General features: G+C 33.6%; 1 non-coding gene across 1 annotated transcript; it reads left to right on the top strand.

Annotated features, from left to right (window-relative positions):
* The first annotated feature begins 924 nt into the window (after positions 1 to 924).
* On the top strand, positions 925 to 1028 carry LOC114115442 (U6 spliceosomal RNA). Its single transcript, XR_003589785.1, has one exon. It is a non-coding gene; the product is annotated as a U6 spliceosomal RNA (small nuclear RNA).
* Positions 1029 to 5866: the final 4838 nt, after the last annotated feature.

Raw genomic sequence — 5866 nt, 5'->3', positions numbered from 1 at the left:
GACAAGAGTAGGTAAATGTATCCTAATTACTTGATGCTAAATAACACATAGCAATTTACATAAGGATTATTCATGCAACAAAGCAAGTTGAGCCTTTAAGCATATTCTAGTGGAACAGACAATGCTATTTAAAATAACGTGATCTTATGAGGGCAGGAATAAAGCTTTGAATTAAGTTTTATGGAGGACATAGAAAAAGAAGTAACTGATCTTGCCTGGGGGATGAAGTACACTTGAGCTGAGCTCTGAAGAACCAGAGTGATCTAATACAGTAGAGATGCGAGGGAGGAATTATGTCATATATGAAAAAAATGGTATAAATAAAAAGATAAGGTGGGAAACTGCATAGTGGATTTGTACCATTGACTTATTAGATCCTCGGGACAGTGCAGCTCAGGTAGGGAAGAGGTTTATTAGAGAGTAAAGAGAGATGAGAATGGGAAGAAGGTTAAGACTTTAAATGTCTTAAATTTTATGCTGTTATATGGTGATATGATGCTTTCAAAAAGCTTTTCCTCAACTCTTAGTCACTGCTCAACCCCCCGCAATCTGTAATCTTGCATCTTATCGAAAAGCTTTCACCTAAATATTCACCTAAATACTAAGCATTCACCTAAATATTCAATTGGATCCTGTTTTGACTTTCCCTCTAACATTTCCTCTTCTCCACCTTCCACCCTTGTCCAATCGATGACAGATCCTGTTAATTTTACTTCCAGAACTGCTCTCAAATTCAAAGCATCATATCCATTCTTTCTGCCACTAACTAAATTCAGATTATTAAAATATTTTCTACCTGATTTCCTACTCACATTGTGGCCAGTCACTTCTGAAACACTGAACATTGATCTGTTCCATTAAGCTTCTATTTTAAACTTATTTAATTTGCCAGAACCACTATTAATTCTAAGTTTAATATTTTGCGTGTTCATTTTGGCAGCACATACACTAAGTTGGAATGATACATAGGAGATTACCATGGCCCCTGTGCAAGGATGATGCAAACTTGTGAAACACTAAAAGAATAACAATAACATTCTGTGAGAAGAAACGACTTTAGCAATGTTCTACATGTTAAAAGACTCTGTATTTTCTTTTTATATGACTCTAATTATTAAGAGGTTAATTAGTGAGGTCATAAGCAGTGGCTAAATTATCTTAGATCTGGTGAATAAAATTAACCTTCTATGAAAAACATTTTAAAGGTTTGCATGAACAATGTAGAAAAAATATCCTTACAAATAAAGTTTTCTATAAAAAAGTTACAAGTCTCCAGGTTACAAACCAGTATTTCTTTAATCTATTTATGCAATCTATTTATTATTACAGAAAGCTCTTTTCTTAAAAGACACAACTTGAAAATTCACTTTCTGATAAGATCCAAAATAAATATCAATTATTTTATTAGAGGTTGCAAAATCATGCTTTTCTCATTTATCATTACATTAACATATTTCAGTGAGAATTCTTCGTAGAGAACTTTTCTTCATTAGCTAGGACTCTTTGGTCATCTTCAATTTAGCTCATAAAGGGGAAGCAAGACAAGTTTTTTATTCTTAGCCTTTTGCTTTTACATAAAGTGGTTAATGAATTAAATTTTGTTTTGTTGGTTCTCTCTCATACCTTATGAACTTTTGGATTTTTACATAATGAAAGCTTCAGTAGCTTTCATTATTCTTATTGATGTTCAAATGTCACTGTCCTTAGCTACTCATATCTTCTTCATTTTAGTGTCTATTTATGGCCTTTCAACATAACTCACATTCTTTGATGGCCTGTATTTTGGCTACTTGTGCAGACTCAGAACAACAAATAACAGATTCTGGACCCAGACTGACCAAGTTCCGTATACTTGATCTCCACCTATCAAGCTGTGTATTCCTGAGTATCAGTTTACCTTTCTGTGCCTTGGTAACCTTGTCATTCAATGGCAATATTAATAATACAATATGAATAACATAAAAATATAATATAAAATACCACATTACTATAATTATAATTATATAGCTACAATTGTAACAATCCTAATCTTATGCAGTAGGATTTAAAAGAATATGAATATATATATAAAATATATACATATATATTTTATACATTTATATATATATAACAGTATCTGGCTTATGAATTGGAAATTCTGGTTAAATGTTTTCATTATATTGTTTTTATAATATTAATAACATTCCATGGTAGCAAGAAAACAGGTAGTACTACTTCAGATTTATAATTAAAATATTTTTAAAAGATATGTGTATAGACATATATATGCTAATGTGAATATTTGCTAATAATAATGTAATATAATAATGGGGCTTTGAGCAAAATCAAACAATCAAAAATACTTTGTAAATAAAGAGAGACAATGAAATGCAAAATTAAAGAGATATTCTTTGGTCTGTGATAGATTAAAGGCAGAGGTACTTAAAAGTAGGAAGTTAAGCTCTAGAGGCCCTTTGCAAGGCTATAATTCCATAATACAAAAAAAAAAAAGTTTTCCCAGGTTTGAGATCTATGCATGCACATTTTCTATTAAGATATACATAGAAAAAGAAAGTTAGGTAGACATATACTGCAATTCAGATTTGCCTACTTACAGATGGTAACATTCTGTGCAATAATAATGCTCTCAAAACCATTTGCAAATTTGTCCAGCAACAACTCTGCCTTTAATGATGAAGTTTCCACAGTGGCAGATGGCAGAGTGAGCAGTGAAGGATGCTGCCGACCCACCAGGGTTATGTCTGTCACTAAAGCGATCTGGCTCCAAAAGCCAAAGTCTGTTGAGGTCACACTGGTTATTGCTCCATTGGAATGACTTGATTGATCACATTTGTGGTTATTCCATAAATGTTGACCTTTTTGAAGGGGTCCTGGCAGTCTCATCCTGCCTTTGAAAAGTGATATACAGGAACACAGTGTCTGTAGTCTATCGACATATTAGAGAAACAAAGGGGCATTCTATGAAACTTAGAAAAAAAGATACATTCACTAACATTGCTGTTCCCTCTTTGTGTCTGAATGGTTAGATAGTCCACAGGAACAGCATAATACTATTTTTAATATCCATATCACATTTAGGAAGATAAGAATAAAATGGAACAAGATAAGAAAATACACTATTTAATGAATTTTAAAAGCCCAGCAAGGATTACTGTTATAGTAGAAGCTTGTAAATATAAATTGAGATCCACTTATTCTTTAAACACCTAAAGTTGGCAGGTAGTACAGATAAAAGAAAATACATAAACAAACTTCAGTATCCATGTGCACCCTTAGAACATGTTGAAAAAAATTATATACTATTCTATGGGAAATTTATCATAGTATGATAAATACTGCTTTTGAAGTGTAATGTATTGAATTTGCCAAGTTTCATTTATACTGACATATTGCTGGATTAACTTATCAGTAGTGAGTATATCTTTTAAAATTGAATTTACTATCTGATTATGCCTTAGGCACTGGAAGGAACAAAGTGCATCCCTCCTCCCTTATTTATTGAACAGTAACAGAAAAATTACATAAAAATATTGATTCTCTTAGGACACTGATGAAAATGAGAAGCATAAAATTGCTCACTAAATTAATAACAATAATCATTTATAATTACTTGTTCTATTCCAAGCCTCCTTAGAACTTTACATGTATCACGACTTTTTTTTTTGACAACCATGAGACATATTTACAGATTCCATGAGGCAAGCTACTGACACGCTGAACCAATGATAGCTGTGTGCTAAATTTTCAGGGAATTTCACAGAACTAGATAAAATACTCCTGAAGTTTATATGGAATCACAAAAGAGCCAGAATTTCCAAAGTTGTATTAAGGGAAAAAGAACAAAGCTGGCAGCATAACACTTCTAGGCTTCAGACAATACCACAAAGCTAGCATGATCAAAACAGCAGTGTATTAGCACAACAGACATATGGGTCAATGCAACAGAATAGTGAGCTCAGAAATAAACACACAGCCACACTCAGTTAATCTTTGACAAAGGAAGCAAGAATAGAAAATGGAGAAAAAGTCTCTTCAGCAAGTGGTGTTGGGAAAGCTGGACAGCTACACATAAATCAATGAAGTTAGAACACTCACACCATGCACAAAAATCAGCTCCAAAAGGCTGGGCATCTATCCTATAAAAACTCCTAGAAGATAATATATGCAAAACATTCTCTGACATAAATTGTAGAAATGTTTTCTTAAGTAAGTTTCCCAAGGCAATAGAAATAAAAGCAAAAACAAACAAATGGAAATTTAATCCAATTTATAAGCTTTTGCACAACAAAGGAGATCATAAACAAAACAAAAAGACAACCTATGGATTGGGAGAAAATATTTGTAAATGATGTGACTGACAGGGTTTAATTTCTAAAATATGCAAACAGCTCATAGAACTCAATAACAAAATTAAAAAAGAAAAACAATCATAAACTGGGAAGAAGACCTAAACAGACATACGAGAGGTACATGAAAGGATGCTCAACATTGCTAATGATCAGAGAAATACAAACCAAATCTACAGTGAGGTATTACCCAACATCAGTCAGAATGGCGATCATTAAAAAGTCCACAAACAATAAGTGCTGGTGAGGGTGTGGAGAGAAAGGAATCCTCCCGCACTGTTGGTAGAATGTAAATTAATACAGCCACCATGAAGAACAGTATGGAAGTTCCTTTAGAAAAGTTTAAAAAGTTGTCATATGATCCAGCAATCCTACTCTTGGGCATATAACCGGAGAAAACTCTAATTAGAAAAGCTACATGCACCTCTAGTCTGACTATTTACAATAGTCAAGACATGGACAAATCTCCATGGACAGATAAATGGATAAAGAAGATAGAATATATACATATTACATATGGAATACTGCTCAGCCATAAAAAGATGAAATAACGCTAATTGCAGCAACATGGATGGACCTATAGGCTATTACACCAAGTGAAGTAAGTGAGAAAGAGGAAAACAAATATCACATGATATCACTTATATGTCAAATCTAAAATTTGATACAAATGAACTTATTTATGGAAGAGAAGCAGACTCATACACATTAGAAAACAAACTTATGATACCAAAGGGGAAAGCGGAGGAGGCATAAAATAAGAGTCTGGGATTAGCAGATACAAACTACTATATACAAAACAGAAAAACTTCAAGGTCCTGATGTAAATAGCCCAGAGAAAAAAAACAAAAATGTAGTAAAATTAATTTTCAGGAAATTTGCAAGCTACTTTTAAACACGGCCATTATTAAAAATTAAACTTTATAAACTTACAAAGACATAAGTCATATTAAATACAAAGGTAATAAGTACTCAAAACTCATCCGATGTTAATTATTTTGTTAATTTCATTATTATCGTGGTTCTTGAGGTTTTTTTTGCACGTGTTGTTCATGCATGCGTATGTATGGATTTCTATACAACGGTGTGCTAGCGTGCATTTTTTTCCTCACTCTGTGTTCAGCAATGCTATGCTATACATTAAGCTTGAAATCAGCCACAGTGGGAGTAATCATACCACAGAAATTGCAAATGCTATAAATCATGGCTCTCCCACTCCAAGAGCCACAATTACTAGCCTACTACTATGTGTGCATACATGCAAAGTCACTGCAGTCATGTCTGGCTCTTTGTGAACCACTAGACTACAGCCCATCAGGCTCCTCTGTCCATGAGATTCTCCAGGCAAGAATACTGGAGTGGGTTGCCATTTACGCTCCAGGGGATCTTCCTGACCCAGGGATTAAACCCATGTCTCTCACATCTCCTGCATTGGCAGGTAGGTGCCACCTGGGAAGCCCACTACTATGTGAGATGTGTCTTTCTGACTTCAAGATACATTATTCAGTAAGCCATGCTAT

This window comes from Ovis aries, chromosome 6 (genome assembly GCF_016772045.2).
Source record: "Ovis aries strain OAR_USU_Benz2616 breed Rambouillet chromosome 6, ARS-UI_Ramb_v3.0, whole genome shotgun sequence".
In the NCBI taxonomy this organism is placed as follows: Eukaryota; Metazoa; Chordata; class Mammalia; order Artiodactyla; family Bovidae; genus Ovis; species Ovis aries.
Note: the sequence above shows the minus strand (reverse complement) of the source record. Positions and strands in the feature narration are given on the sequence as shown.